Source organism: Malaclemys terrapin, chromosome 24 (genome assembly GCF_027887155.1).
Source record: "Malaclemys terrapin pileata isolate rMalTer1 chromosome 24, rMalTer1.hap1, whole genome shotgun sequence".
Taxonomy (NCBI): domain Eukaryota; kingdom Metazoa; phylum Chordata; order Testudines; family Emydidae; genus Malaclemys; species Malaclemys terrapin.
In genome coordinates this window covers 15,438,584-15,453,968 of record NC_071528.1, presented here as the reverse complement: position 1 = coordinate 15,453,968, position 15,385 = coordinate 15,438,584, and the positions used below count along the sequence as shown (strand labels likewise).

The 15,385-nt window shown below is 52.1% G+C and overlaps 1 long non-coding RNA gene across 4 annotated transcripts in view; it reads right to left on the bottom strand.

The window, feature by feature from the left end:
• The window catches only part of LOC128828545 (uncharacterized), a 107,158-nt gene extending 102,617 nt beyond the window's left edge, over positions 1-4,541 (bottom strand). The window contains exon 1 of one of the 4 annotated variants that reach the window (XR_008443203.1): positions 3,138-4,541. This is a non-coding gene — a long non-coding RNA (uncharacterized LOC128828545). Of the gene's footprint in view, positions 1-1,142; positions 1,324-1,964; positions 2,030-2,819; positions 3,058-3,137 lie in introns of those variants that run through there. The other 3 variants (XR_008443204.1, XR_008443202.1, XR_008443205.1) reach the window with 3 other exon arrangements.
• Between the last annotated feature and the right edge of the window lie 10,844 nt (positions 4,542-15,385).

The following is a 15,385-nucleotide window of genomic DNA, read 5'->3' as shown; positions in this document are numbered from 1 at the left end:
TTTCAAAATTACCTCTGGATCATATCTGCAAATGTAACGAAGAGGTCTCTTTTTCTGAGCTGACCTAAAAGGAGAGAGAGAGATGGGAGGTGGGGGGTTGCTATAATACCAAAGATGCAAATGCTCCAACTTGGACTCACTTTCACAGAAAGATGTGAACTAAAAGCATTTGTTTTTGTTTTTTAAATACTGGGGTATTTTTTAACAAAAAGAAAACCAAAAACCAAACCAACCAACCAAGCAAAACACCAGCCATTAGCTCTGGGGTAACTCACGGTGGTTATAGGAGCAGAATAGCGACTGTCAATAGAAGTAAATGTGCCATTTACCAAACGTATTCTGTGTGTGATCAAAATACCCTACTAGCTGTAACAAACTCAAGAGCCCCCTTTGGCTGGATGAAAGATTCTTTCTTAATTACACCAGGAAAGCCAGGGAACTTGGTTCAGAACAAACACAGCAGCAGAATATTAACTCACCAAATCAGGTCAGTTTCACGGGGCTAGCTAGAATCTCATTCCGTGCAGCCAAGGAGTTTCCTGATCCGAAATCTCACCCCTTTCCAGAGGGTAAAGCCGGGAAATGACATTTTAAAAAGCAGGAATAAAACCAGCCATGTATAGAAATTGCCCCAGCATCACAGCCAGGTGAAATGACAATCGTGGAAAAATAACGAAATAAAGCAGGAACATGCTAGGGCCTGCAAGCCAGTGGGGAGGCAGGTGGGGATAAAGCCACGCGTAGCGGTATTTCCTTTCCCTGTTATACGACACATCTATCTATAACACTCCTAGACAGACAGACAGACTGCAAACTACTGATGGGCAATTTTCTCCTCCGTCTCCCTGCAGAATTCCAGGGTTAATCGTGAGCGAATGGATTCGGGGCGGCACACGGGATCCACTGGAAATAACACAGACCCAGACTGAACATTGCTTTCCTGGTCAGTCTCACCAACACCTAGCGGATCTCACAGCAGATCTCTCCTCGGAGATACTTCTGCTAAGCTACAGGCAGGTTTACATAACACGTCCTATCAGCTCATTTGAAGCTAAAATGTGCTACCTTTCCAGAGAGATTTTAGCATTTTTCTCTTTATTATCATTGCTGATTACCATTTGCATTTTTTAAATATCACTCACCGCGAATGGCTCTGTGCCGGTCAACTTATTCAGAAACAGCGTATAAAAAAAACCAAGGTTAAAAAGGTTTTCAGTCAGAGCCTAAGCCAATATGTCCCCAAAATGCAAAGTCAGACTGGAAATATAGCTCTTGCCATAAACTAGATATCTGGGGGGGGGGGGTTGGTTCCCTCCCCGACCCCACCTGATCAGCAAAAGGTGCTTTAGCAACAAAGACTAGGAGGGTATTTGATGTTCACATTTTGGCCTCTTCTGTGCAGAAATATTCTTCCGGTGCCTGCATGCTTTGCAAAAGATTGGCTTCCCTCAAAAGCCGTAGACTCCTGCTCCAGCGAGTGCATTCAGATAGCTGTCTCTCACACGCGGGGCAGACAGTCCAACTGGTCCTAAAAGATTCGGGGCACTTAATACTTCAGACCCTCAGTAATAATCAAACCACAAACCCAAACAAACAAACACAAAATCAAACGTGTAGCGGGATATTCCCCTCTGCTTCAGGACAGCTATGTTTCTGATCGGTAAATACTGCTGAGAAAATCAAAGCCTTAGACATCTAGGAGATGTGCAGCAGGAGAGTGCTTCTGGGCGAAGATGACCCGGGATCCTCGAGTCTGGCCCCCTGGGGTGTCTAAAACAACACAAAGCTTCTCCCTCTCGCTATTAAAAAAAGTTTCTTGGGCTAGGAGTGTTCACAAGAAAGGCGCAGAGGACAGCAGGCATTTCAATGAGAATTAGAACGGACTGAAGGATGCGCGCAAAGACACACACACACAAAACACACCCGCAGCCCAATCCAGCCCATCCCAAATCCAGTTTACTAACCTCATCCCCATCAGCCTCTGAATTCCGAAATGCGACCTCCAAAGCCCCTCTCTCCACACACACTTACATTTCGCTGCCCCCCCCCAGCATGTAGAATTAAATCTCTCTCTCCCCACCCTCCCTACTGTAACCACACTACGATGGGGGTTCGTTCCCTGGGAACTCATCAAGGTTATAAAAACTGGGTCGCTTTTGTAAGTTTGCCAGAGTTCCCGTCTCTCCCCTTTTGTGTCTCCTTCGCAGAGAAAGGCCCTGATTAATTAATTTCACACTGTAGCCCCAGAGAAAATTTTCCCACAAACAAGTGACCGGGAAGACGTGTAGCCCCAAAGAAAAGAAGTCAACATCAAGTTCAACAGCATGCGAGAAGGTTATTATCATAACAATAAAGTCTGAGAGAACAGAAGTCTTCTCAACAAGAGGGACTGGCGTCATGGCCGTCCCCTATTCACACCGCCAGCCACATTTTCCCAGGCGCCTTAACAATCACACAACTGTTTGTCTTACACATGCCAACGTTTGGGCATGGAGTTTGCCTTATGATAACAAGAAATAATGAAGGCTTTGGGGAAGGGCGGGTCATTAAAAAACAAAAACCGAAAGAGGGGGAAGGAGAGAGAAAAGTACCAGCCCTTGAAAGAAAAGAAGAAGAAGAAGAAGAAGACGACAGAGCATTTTAAGAAAAATACAAATAACCCCCCAGCCATCAACTCCTCCCCCCACACCCGTGTAGAAGCCTCCAGAGACGAGGTGGCGTTTAAGAGACAGTTAAATTACCCCTGGGGTCAGGAGCCCTGAAATACAAAAGGCAAGGGGGGGGGGGCGGGGGAATAAAAGTGAAACATTGTTACTTACTTGTTGATTCAAAATGCTAATAAATGCCAGAGAGGGGGAGGGGAGGGAGCCCCCTCCTCCCCCCAAATTGCAATTTCTTTGAAAAGGTTTCCAAAGACAACACTCTGGGAAAAGCCCATCTCCAGCGGGGCAGGAGAACCCGCGGCAGGTTCTAAGGTCCGAGCCCGGCCAGAGCCATTGGGCTCCAAGGGCTGTCTGTTACTTTTGCTCGGATGAGCGGCGCCATGGGGGATGGGGAAGGGGGAAGCGATGGGGGGGAGGGGAGACACTTTCCTAAACTTTGCGGCCATGTCCCCACGCCCCGTCCCCCCAACACACATTTTCTCACAGCTCCAGCGAGAGGCGAGGAGGGAGCGTCTCTGCCCAGACTCCGCTGTTGTCGGTCCCCCAGAGCAGCCCGAGCTGTGGCGAACGTGTCCAGCACTCCAAGTAGCAGACCCAGCGGTCATTGTCCACAATGAATTGGGCTCCATTGTTCCGAGCTCGGCCTGATCTGCAGGCAGGATTTGTGTTCACGCCTTTGGTGTCCGCCCCCGCCCCCCCCCAACACTGAGTTCGATGGGGGGGGGAAATCACATGGGAAGCCCCAGTTTAATCCGAAACCCCCCACCAGTGCAGGCAGAGACGCTGCAGCGAGCACCAGCCTCGCAGGGTCCCTGTAATTTAGAAGACAACTTGCTAAGCGGAGATGAACAGCTCTGAAAGGTGCCTGGGCTGGGCTGGGGCTCGGGTTGTTCTTCCGGCCCTTTTATTCCAAGTTCAAAACTTGTGGCTGGTGGTGCTAAATGAGGAAGGGGTCTCTGGGAGCGGAGTGCTCGCTTCCCCCGCCTCCCCCTCCAGGAGTGTCTGTAACTTTCAGGCTGCCCGCAAAGGCAGGCGGTCCAGCAATTCTCACGGTGCATCAGTCAGCGAGTGAATTGATGAGCAGGAGAAGAGGAGAGAGAAAAAAACAACCCAGAAAGACAAGATGAAAGGGGAGTGTGTGGGGGGGTATTTACCTCCTACACGCCCCACATCTGCATCCTCAATGATTTAGGTACCACACACATCAACTACCGTCAAAGCTATGAAAGCTTCAGCCGAGAGAAAGGGAGAGAGGGAAAAACCAGCCTCCCAGGGTTTAGGGTAGAGAAAGGAAGCTCAAAACGATGCCTGCGAAGGAAGCAAGAAAAACCAAATAAATCCACCCGGGGAAGGACAAATCCAGCAGCAGCTCTCGCCTCAGGAGAGGGCTGCAAAGAGGCATTGGAAGCGGAGTCTTGCTGGTCACGTTGTCTTTACGTGGGGTTAAATAGATACGTCTGCTTGCCACCCCCCCGCCCCAATACCTCTGGCAGGGAAATGGGGACCTTTGGAGGAGTCTCGCAGAGGCCTAGTTTGACCTGGGGGAGGCAAGTGAGTGCTCCGCGCACAGGCACCGTTAGAGGAATGTTACCAAACATCCATTTTGTCCATTTTGGAAATGGAGATGGGAGGCAAAGGGAGGAGAGAAAACGCCCCCCTCCCCCTTTCTCCATATTTTACTACGTAAAGCATGACGTCGTGACGTGGCGGAGCAGGATAGGTTAGCTGCATTCCTATTTTAATGATTTTTTTGCGGGGGGGGGTCAAGGCGAGGCTGCATGTCTGATCTTCTAGAGGAAAAATTCAAAATAGTGGAGACTTCAAATACTAGCACGTGATCAATCAGTCACCCCCGATGGTCAATTTAAAACAAACCAACCAAATAACCCCCCCCCCCCCCCGACGGGGTCTAAGCCCGGCTGTCTTGGAAGAATGTCCCAGCCTTGATTAGTCTCCGCTCCGATCGATAGGCGCTGATCAGGTTCCCAGGGCAGCTTTAAGGCAAGGCTCTGAAATCAAACCAGCTCGAGGAACAGTTCGGCCGGCTGGGGGGGGGGGAACCTGCCCTTCAGCCCGCCGGGGGGTGGAGCTGTTCGAAGACAGGTCTGAGCTCAGGTGCTGCGCCTTTCAGTCTCTTCTTGCCGTACCAAGAAGTCCCTGGTTATGGGACCGGGGGTCCTGGGAAATCAGGTGCAGGCGCTTTTCAGAGGGATAATGGTGTGTCCCGTGGATCGACTTCTGAGCCCGCGGAGAACAGTCACCTTCGCCCCCGGAAATTCAGCGGTGGGATGTTTTCCTTTGACGGTTGCTAGTTCATATTTCTAAGCTCCAAGGAGACAGAAAATAAACCACTTGGAGAAGGGAGCGCTCCCTCCGCTCATTTCCTTGTGTTTTTGTGGGGTGTGGATGCCTCTAGCTACAGCCTAGATAAGATTTGCTAAACAATCTCCATGCCCTCTCCTGCTGTTATACACGGACTCCTTTCTTTTAACAGCCCCCCCCTCCAAAAAAACAGCAATCTTTGAACCGATGGCGATTTTTTGGTTACCGGATTGAAGTTTAGAACCTGACTTCGGGGTGTACACATCACAGCTGGCAGACTGGATCCGGGACCACTGGCAAAAGTTTGCTAGAGGTGGAACAGCTCCTCGTGCCTACAAATCTCGCCGTGAACTTGGCGAGCCAGGGTGAAACTAACACGTCCCCCCCCCATCCCCATAACGGAGCATTGTCTCTCCTTGCTACTAAAATGAACTCTAGGGCAACCAGATTAAACGACGCTTTAAAAACACGCTTCGTCTGTTTGTTTTAATCTGCGCATCAAACCTTTTCTTTCCCAAATCGGTCCTAACAGGTTTTAAGCACTTTCCATCCAAGGCATCTCTCAGGCATCTACAGAAGTGTGCGTAGGAATTGTAAATCCACATTTCAAATAGCCGGTTCTTCCCCAAAGCCCCGGGCAGCGGGGGCAGCTCACCGGCCAGCGTTAACAAAGGGAAACAGGTTGCAAGCGGTGTTAAAATAGGAACCTCTTTGTAAACGTTACTATCTGTAAACACGCCGGGGACGAGATTCCAAAGCAGCTCCTCACATCGGAGAGATCCCCACGTTCCCCAGCCTTCGCACGGGGGGAGGGGGGCTCATGGCAAAGGCAGGGAAAGTTTCAGATGGAAAAGTGGATATCCCACGTTCGAGCTGTGCCGAGTCCTGGCTGCAGGCTGATGGCCCCGGCCTGGGATAAGGTGCCCGCTGGAAGTAGAGGCTGGTGCATGGCACACGGTGCCTGGCTGGGGAGCGGTGTTTAAGGCATCTGCGGATATGCACCGACTTCTGGGCAGCTTGGCGTCCGCATGTGCCTGCTTCTGCCTGGCGGAGTAACTCCTCACGCGCTAACTGGAACGAGCACGAGAATTGGGGGCTCGTTTGCAAAGGTTCGAGTTAGAAACTGGGGCAGCGCTGTGAGAAAATGTTAAAAACCACCGGGCTGCCCTGCGCAGGGAGAGGGGCTTGATTTGCACAGTGGAGTTCAGAGGAAGGAAACACTGGGCGTCTCTTCTGTAGGCAGCAAAAACACCCAAAGCCCCCTGCAGTATTTACTGGGGCAGACTCCATCACTCGCAGGAGGTTTTCTTTGCTCCAAATCAGCTAAAATGTTGGGACACCCGCGTGTCTGTGGGGGGAGGGAGGCTCCCCTGCGCTCAGGTTGCGTTATTATTGAAAGGTTGGTTTGTAACCTGGCGCTGTTTTCCACACACCCAGCAGTGCCCAAGTCTCCAGAGGCCGGTGTAAGGTGGAGAAGTGCCTTGTACAGGGAGAGAGACCAGACCCCAGGTGATGTGGAAGAGCCCGTAGCAATGGTGCGGGATCGCCGTGCGAGCCAGAAATGCGGGTTTTCCTCGGGATTGCTGTCAGACTCACCGCTGGGATGAACAACTGGGTGGGTGGGTTTCATTCGGCGCTCTGGAGGCGGGTGGGTTTCTATTTGATTTTTACTTAAGATCAGCACGATGCTAGGCAATTCGCGGAGAAAATAAAGGGCAGATTTTTAGAGATGAACGGAAAGAAAATGGCCAGAGAGATGCGACACCCCGCTCAGTCCCCATTTGTTCGGATTTCCCACCCCTCTTGAGATTTGCAGGGCCTGTAGGAGAGCTGAGATAGGAAAGTCAAATCCAAGTGTAACTCTAGAGAAGAGAAATGTCCATCTTTAGTTCTGACATACACAGACCTTCCTCTTTGGCTGGATCCGGCTTTACCGGCCCATGAAAGTAGATGGACATTAAAAGCCTTGGGGAAGCCGGTTCAGATGTGAAGATGAGAGATTTCGGATGGAGCCCGAGTCGGTTTTGCCTGTTTTGGGTTTTGTGGCTACGCTAGGGATGCTACGGGATGGCTACGCTAGAGATCCCACGCACAGAGATCCCACGCATTCTGCTACATACAATAACATAGGCCGTGTCCTTGTGCTGCTTTCTCGTTAAACACCAATGAGAACATGTTAAGAAAAACGATCTTTCTCAAAAGCAGACAGTAGGTGCAGCTCCAAAAACCAGCCCCATCCCTCGTAGCTCGGACGCTAACCTGCCAGATATTGCTAAAAATTAAATGTGCATCTATCAACTAACCCTTCCACCGCCCCACCCCCACCAGGTATCCCGGGTTAAAAGGTTGCCAGGCCAGGTGGGCTCTGCACGGCCGATAGATTAGTAGCTGCTCGCAGTAATTTCTCCTCGTCAGAAATTAGCCACAACGCAACTTGGAACGTTCTGGTGCCTTTTCGCTGTTTAGGACCAAAATAGCTTTTCGGGTTTTTTGGGGTGGGGGTGGGGTGGGCTGTCCCACAAAACCCAAGGAGGTTGCTCGCTCTGCCCTTCGGATGTCTGACCAGCCTAGACAAAGAGCAGGTGAGCTGAAGGTTCCCTGCATGTCTTGTCTTTCCCCCAACACGAAATGCAAACGGAGCCCTTCACCCGGTACTTATCCCGCTCACCGTTTACACGGGAGAGTTTCTTAAGGGTTAATTAGCGTAGTTAAAAATCCACTGAATTTACCTCACAGTCCGAGGAGAAAAGCATCAGGCTTTAGGGAAAAAATAAACCACATAGACAAAACCCCTCCCAAGCTGTAAAATCCACGGCGAATTCTTACAGGGGTTGGAGGCATTGAAAAGAAAAGAGATCCTAGTCTGCTAACGGGGTGGGGGGTGGTGCCAGGCGCAGGTATGGGGGTGGTTCCCAGATGTTTTTAACGTTTGCAAAAGAAAGATGCATAGATTGGGAATTCAGCTACCTTCAAATGTTACACTCCAACCCCGCTCCCCTCATCCAGACACACACAATTCCTGCTGTTCTTTCGGGTATAGGCGAACGAACAAAGTATTTGAGTGAAGGAGAGATTTTTCTTTTGGAAAGGAAATGGCGTGGTCTGTGTTTGAATTCACTCTGGTTTATGTTCTCCACACGTTGTTGTGCTGTATTGCGTGGCTTAGACATCCACTCGCGTTAGAATACACCCGTGCTATGGATTTTACAGACACACACGCGTGTATCTATTTAGTGACTTGTACCTATGGGTATACACACATACAAAGATACACACACGGTCCAGTACATGTACACACGGATGTTTGTGTTGGCAGTTCTATCGGTAAGTGTGCACCACACACAAGCCAGGCATTGTAACACACCCGACACCCGCGTTTCAGCAAGTTCGGAGCGCGCGTCTCAGCAGATCTGTCTCCTGCCCAAGGCAGCCGAACCTCTAACTCTGGGGGGGGGGGGGGGGCTGGTCCAATTGCTCTTGAATAATTTCCCCAAACGTTGGGCTCATTTCTGTGGGGCACAGACCCCCTGCCCGGGGACTGAGTTTTGATTCGGAGTGTGCAGCCCGGTGACGCCGGGAGAGGGTGAGCCGGAGCCGGGTTCCGCGGAGAAAGCCCCCTGGGGAACGCAGCGCGGAGTTCCCAGAGTGGAAATCCCACCCAGGCCAAGAGCTACCCACTGAAGTCCTGCCCCCGCACGTCCTTCCCCAAAAGACTCCTCTGGTCCCACCGGTGCAGGCGGAAGTTTTTGCTCCCCGGAGGAGTTCTGCTGGTGCGGGGGTTGGCTAACGAATATTGGTCCAGGCTGTGAGCGAAGTGGACGCTCGGGGCTACTCAAGACCCGCAGCCACATTGCAGCTTAAACAACGGGCTTGGTCCGAAGGGTTTGTCCTTGAGACAGGCGCTAGGGCCCCGCGAGGCTTCCTGTTCCCTGATCCACAGTCTGAACAAGGGGGAATTAATACAAGAGAAGAGAAAGGAAAAGCCACCCAGGGTTCAGTCGGGAACAGGTCCGCAGCCCTTCCCGGTGCTGTCATGTCCGCCCCGACCTTTTCAACCAATGCACCCAAAAGTAAACCGGGTCTATTCTAAAGCGCTGTCCAAAACAGCGACCTTGGTAGGCGGGGTAGATAATCCCCCCTCCCCTGCGACAGTAAGAACAAGGTTATAGCTGTGAAAACCAAACCAACCCAACCCAACAAGACTGATTTCTACAGCCCCTGAGGTTTGGTCATGTGGGACTGGGCAGAGGTAGACTCACCCTCCCGCCCCCCGTGGGGGCTGTAGTTAAAACATGCTCCCCTGACCCATAGTTAGCAGAATGCTCTGAGTATATGTTGAAAGGCAAAGCGAGTAAAATCGTCCCCCAGCCCAAGGGTTGCCTTTAAAAAGGGGTAAACTCCCCCTTGTCTGTGCTTCATTCTTAAGGCGAATCTGCTAGCCTCGCTCCCTTCACCCCTCCATCAGAGGCTGAGTGGTCACATCCTTCCCTGAAACAAAGCTGAGGGCTGGTATTTTATGCTCTAACATTATTATGCATAGTTAATATTCATGCACAGAGCAGCCACCTCTCTCTCTCCCACACACACACGGCTCGGCGCGTTAGAACTCAGCCTGGACTCTGCACTCCACTTCGGAGAAGGGGTTTTACAAAGAGAAGCATTTGACTTCGTGCTCAAAGCCTCTCTTGCCGTGGCTTCCAATATTGCATTTTCCGAGTTTACACGCAGAGGAGAAAAGCAATATTATAGACATTTTTAAAAGAAGTAATTAATATAATTAACTCAGGATGCACCCAATGCCAGGCATGGCGAGGTAGGTTTGGTAGCTGAGAAGAAGCAGCGAACGGTCCCTTTCACCGTTGATTTTGAAAGCATGGCACTTTCTAAAAACACAAGACAAGATAACCCCCCCCCCCACACACACACACCTGATCTTACTCTTGTGCAGAGCTATCTCCGGAGGTGAAATCCCTTTCTGAAGCCAAAATAGATTTAGCACCGGGAGCTACTCACTGCACTGCGGAGCTGTGGGGGAGATTTGGCGCCCGGGACTCTCTACCTGCACCGACTCTCTGGCTAGTCTTTGGCAGGGGGGAGGAATTCATCAGGCGAGCAAAACCTTTCTGATCTTTTTAAGGACAAGCTCCAGCGTGAGGTCTGGGCTTCTTGTAAACACAGGTAGTGCAGGGATCGGGACCAAGGAGAATAGATCCCGTTTGAAAAGCTTCTTTTCTGGCTTGTTGCCTCCCACCTAGGCCTGGCCAGGGGAAGGTGGGTGCTCTAGTGAGCCATTGATCTGTGCTCCCTTCCCAAAGAAAAGCCACTTCCCCACCGCTTCGGCTCTGCCTTCGAACCACCAACGGGCTCTCCTCCCCTTGCCCTCATCCCCGAACCAGTATTAAGGATTTTAAATATTGATGAATTAGGCAGGAGACAGGCAAAGTGGCTTCTGACATCTGTCTTTCAGAGCGACTGAAACCAACAAGCGTCTCCCTGACACGAAATCCCTTCTTTCCCTCCACTTAAAGAGGATGGAGGGGGGGGACGAGGACATTTGTCATCCCCCCACCTCTTTAAAACCCACCTCTTCCATTGAATTCCCTCCTAGGATGAGGGGCGGGGGCGTGTGGAAATGGCTTGTGTATTTTGACTCCCTGATAATGTTTTGATCAAAAATTCATTACAAAGAAATCTCCATTGCAGCTAGTTATGAATATTTTAGTGCTTTTGCAAAACAACAAAGAGAGGAGGGAAGGGGGGGGGGGTCGAGGCATAAATCTGAATAAAGAGGTAGGTGTGTGTGTGGGGGTGTGTGTGTGTGTGAGAGAGAGAGAGAGAGACACACACACACACCTCCGGCGTGTCCTTTTCTTGTAGAAAGCAACTGGCCGTGTGGCCTGGCGTGGGGAGTGACCCCCTGCTTCAGGGGTGGCTTGGGTGGGTGGCCCACACTAGGAGTCTGTTCTGCCCCCTCCCCCCGGCTCTGATCCCCAGTGCACACCCCCAGGCCAGGCGTGAAGCCCAGATCTCCCCCCGCGCTCTGAGTCAGTGGGGACGGTGCTTTCACAAGCCCAGGCCGTCGAGCTAATGCAGGGTTACAGAGCGGGGCAATTAACAAGCTGCTTGGAGCAGGAGACTGGGGGGGGGGGGGGCTTGGCTCTCGCGGGCCAGCTCCGTTTCCTATTCCATTGAAGAACTGGAGAGTTTGGAGCCAGGTCCCCTCGGTCCGCACGTGCCCCTGGTGTATCCCTCTGCATCGCGCATCTGTATTCGAAACCGGCAGCCCCCGCCGCTAACCCCCCTCCCCGTAATCCACGGGGCTGCCGCCGCAATCAGCGCCCCTTTCCTCTGGTTCTGCGGACATGACACCGGACCGGTCTGGGGCCAGTCTCTCCCTGCTGCCCCGGGCTCGAGCGAAACACTTGGAAAGTTGGGGCGAGCCCACGTCACAGCTGGCAGAATCATGAGACAAACGTTTTCCGCTCCAGTCCCCTCAAACTATTGAAACCTCCTCTCGGACGGTCATTATCCAGCTTGAAGACTTGAGATCGGAGGACAGGACAGGACAGGGGTGGAAAGGACAGATCAGGGTATTTCACTCAGGGAAATAGCATCAGTTGATACCCCCCGCCCCTACTCCTCGAAATGTCCATTTTTAATCGCTTTCCTCCTCCGGAATTTGCAGGTGCTGTATGCCTGAAATTAACCAGTTTTCGGAAGATCCCCTTCTATAGCGGAAGTTCCTTGACGCCCCAAATCTGCGTGAGCAGAAATGCGTCCTAAAGGAAACCAGATCGAAATCGTTCCCAGCTGGTATCTGCTGCTCTTGGCGGGAGATAATGCCTCGTGTCTGCTCCCTATTCCAGGCCACCCATCAGCTCCCTACAGCCAAACCAGGGCTCGGTTCCACTGTCACCTTTTATCCGAACCGATTCCTACCCCGAACAGCAAATCAAAAAGGGACCAGATTTCCTGCGAGAAACAATCGCAAATCGTCCCTCCCTGAAGCTGACCACAGAGCTACACCCACAAACTTGCAGAAAAGCCAGAACTCACGAAACCCACAAAATCTCTAGCCTGTTGTCATCGAGACAATGGCTCGGTTCTCTCGGGAGTGATACAAGTTAAGGTCGGGACTTGGAAATAAACCTATTTAGTCATTAAAAAGGGGCCCTGTCGTTATTTCTAGTTTGATGCACTTTAGGCGAAATCTTGGGAGAAAGGATTATTTCCGGTAACACATTCGGGGGAGCTGGGGGGTCTGCGGGACACAGCAGAGATCGGAGCTGGGGGGCGGGGGGGTCTGCGGGACTTTAGAGCTTAAATACACTCAGCTGCTGCTCACCAAAAAATCATCCTAACGTCTGCGACAAACCCAATTTCGTGTCGGAGTCTGGGATTTGACTTCCTTCCTTGCCTAGCACAAAGGGGCACCAGAATGAGTGTTACCCAGCCCAGGGCGCTTCCCTCCCCTTAGCCAGTCCCGCCTCGGGAGCCCCCTCCCCGGTCTCTGCATTCACCAGGGCGCCTCTACACATCCGCTGTCCGTTAGTCTGTAGGAGTCTCTTGAACTCTGACATCTCGGCAGGTCCCTTCTAGCGGCCTCGAACCGTGGGAGCGAGGGACGGAGCCGTCGGGCTCCTTGCGGGCCCAAGGGGCCTCTGCCAATGGGTTTGCTCCTTCAGCTTTTCCCCCCAAGAAAGATTCGCGCACTGACCACCATTGGGGGCTGGGCTTTTAACTCTATTGAAACCAGGGAATAGGCCCCTCCCAGCCAGGACCGACCACCGCTTACTCCACGCTCCCTGCGCAGCAAGGAAACCCAGCTGGCCAATACCCCGAGAAGACTCAAACCCGACCTCCATGTCTCGACTGGTGTGGACACCCCACCGGGCTGGGGGCCGGAGCAACGTGTACACTGGGGGTGCTGAGGGCCCTTGAACCGAACTGTGAACCCTGCATATGATGGAAACTACTTCAAACCAGCGCGGGCAAGAGCCCCCCTAGCTCCAGCCCCTGTGCATGGGGCTGCACATTCTCGTCTAGATCCAGGCTGTTTTCCACCACTTTAAACCCCTTATAGTCTGCAGCCCGAGACCCCCCTTGATGCACGGTCAGCAGCCGGCTCTCTCCTCCTGCCTGGAGATCCCACTTCCTGCACACACAGCCCCTTCCAGCTCTAAGCACAGTGTTAACACGTGCCCCAGACCGGTTTCCCGCCATGAGCCGCATTTCAGCCCCCGCCCCTTCTGTGCAGATTGGTGTGGAGTCACGTGCCCCATTACACACTCGCGTTACACGGAGCTGGTCCTTAGCGGACTCGGCTGCCCCTTTAGGCCAGTGTCGGGCAGAGACTCAGTCCGCCTAAGCGGCCGGAACGGAGCCCCCCGGAGGACTTTGTACTTTGGGTTGTTTTAATAGTTTAAGGCCGATTTAATAGGCCCAAATGTCCTGGCGCTCTGCCCATCAACTCCCAACCCCGCTTCCCTTTTCAGGCTGGATTTGGGGGTAAATTCGGAGTATCAGTGGACAGCAGACAGACCCTGAGGAAGTCAGCTGCCTTATGTCCACACATGTCCTCAGGGTGTAAATACACTTCGTTTAAAAGTGGTCTTGCTATCAGCTAAACCCCCTGCCTTCGGGTTCTCACGGTGATCGTTACATGGGCCCTGAGTTTGGAAGAAGGAACCAAAGGGAAATAAAATCATTATCAGCCCCCCCTCCTCAAGAACCAGGCTGTGTCATTGCTTCTTGTGCGTCATGCGAAACACATTGACCCCTGGGGTGAAAACTCTGCCCCGAAGGTCCCCGGGACAGGGTGGGGCCCGTGCCTGGGCGCCGAGATTTGAAAACCAATCGTGGGCGCTCACAGAGGTTAGGACACCGAGTATTTTGTTCTCACAAAGACGACTAGAGAAGAAAAAAAACACCCTGCCCAGGACAGAGGCTCTGGTAGGTCCGATCCACCCCCAGGCACCAGATAGATCCACGGGTCTCTCCAAGTCCTGTTCTAATATACAATAAACCAACGCACGCCTGACACCAGACCCCCCGGCCAAGGCAGCTGGAGAATGTACCCTGGACACAATCTACCCGCAGGAGAAGGGCTCGGAGTGGGAAGAATGTTACAGGCAGTCCCGCTGGCAAGTCAATGATAGCAACTTTGCCTCCCCGGCCCTCCCATCCCATCCCACTAGCGATCGCTGGAGCATCTGTGATCTCGCACTACTCAGCCTCGCGCCATTTTACTCGTCCAGGAACCTTCACGCCCCACCTGGCCCGACATTCGGATTTGAGTCCCGGGGCCTAATTACCATAGACCGGAGCGGAGTGCGACACACTTCCCAGATTGGCCAGGAGCCAATGGGGCTCCAGCGGGCTTCGGGCTGACCCCTGCCATATATACAAGGCGTGCAAAAACCAACCCACCCACTCCTCCCTGAAGGGGGATGTTACCTGGGGTCACATCACACCACCTTCCATCGCCTTTCCACTGAACCCCCCTCAGAAACCGGACCTCCTGTGGCGGGAGTGAGGAGTGTTTATACATCGGATCAGTTCACTCCCCCTTATTTCCCCCGATCACATTGCAAGCATCCAGCCCTAAGCCTTCCCCACGCTGGCCTCCGCCCCTCGGGTGCACGAGCTATCCCAGTGGAGGCATTTCTACATACAGGAAAGGAGACCTTTCTTTATTTTCAACCACTAAAGACAGTCCCACTCCTACACCTCTCCTATGGTGGAAACTGAGCGACTTATCCTCTCAGCTATAAATAGATTAAGAAGGTCAGAGCTGGGCAAATCAGAGCTGTTTCTGAATTGCGTAAGAGTATATTTTTCCATCAAATTACCTACTCGGCTACCTCAGGTTAGCCTGGTCTATACACGCAGCCATAAAAATCAGCATTCCCTGACTTTCCTCAGAAGTGGTCTGGAATAAGGCTGAGAAAGGGATTACTTGGACGTGTAGATCTACTGAGCAATTCGCGTTAAGCTGCAGGGCAATGCAACCGGACACGCTCCGGAACATAAGACACCTTGTCTGGACAGATCAAAGAGGGCAAATGTATTGTTTCCCCAATATCCTCACAACAATGGGTCAACCTGGTTTCAGGATCTATCCTAGTCCAGGGAGCTGGTCATTGTCAAAAGCCACACGCCTTGCAGATATGTAACCGTTTAGAGGGCAAGACAAAGTACCAGCTGTTAGATCTACTCCAGGTCCGTCTGATCATCATACAAAGATGGAAATTATACAGTTCAGACACTTCTTCCAATGCAGGAGGCTCATCTGGAAACCCCCCCAGAAACGAAAGAGAAGAAAGGAGACAGAGAAAAACAGATGGCACTTGGCAAAGATCAGATTTTAGAGTTCTATTTAATCTCGCAGGCCGATGTCT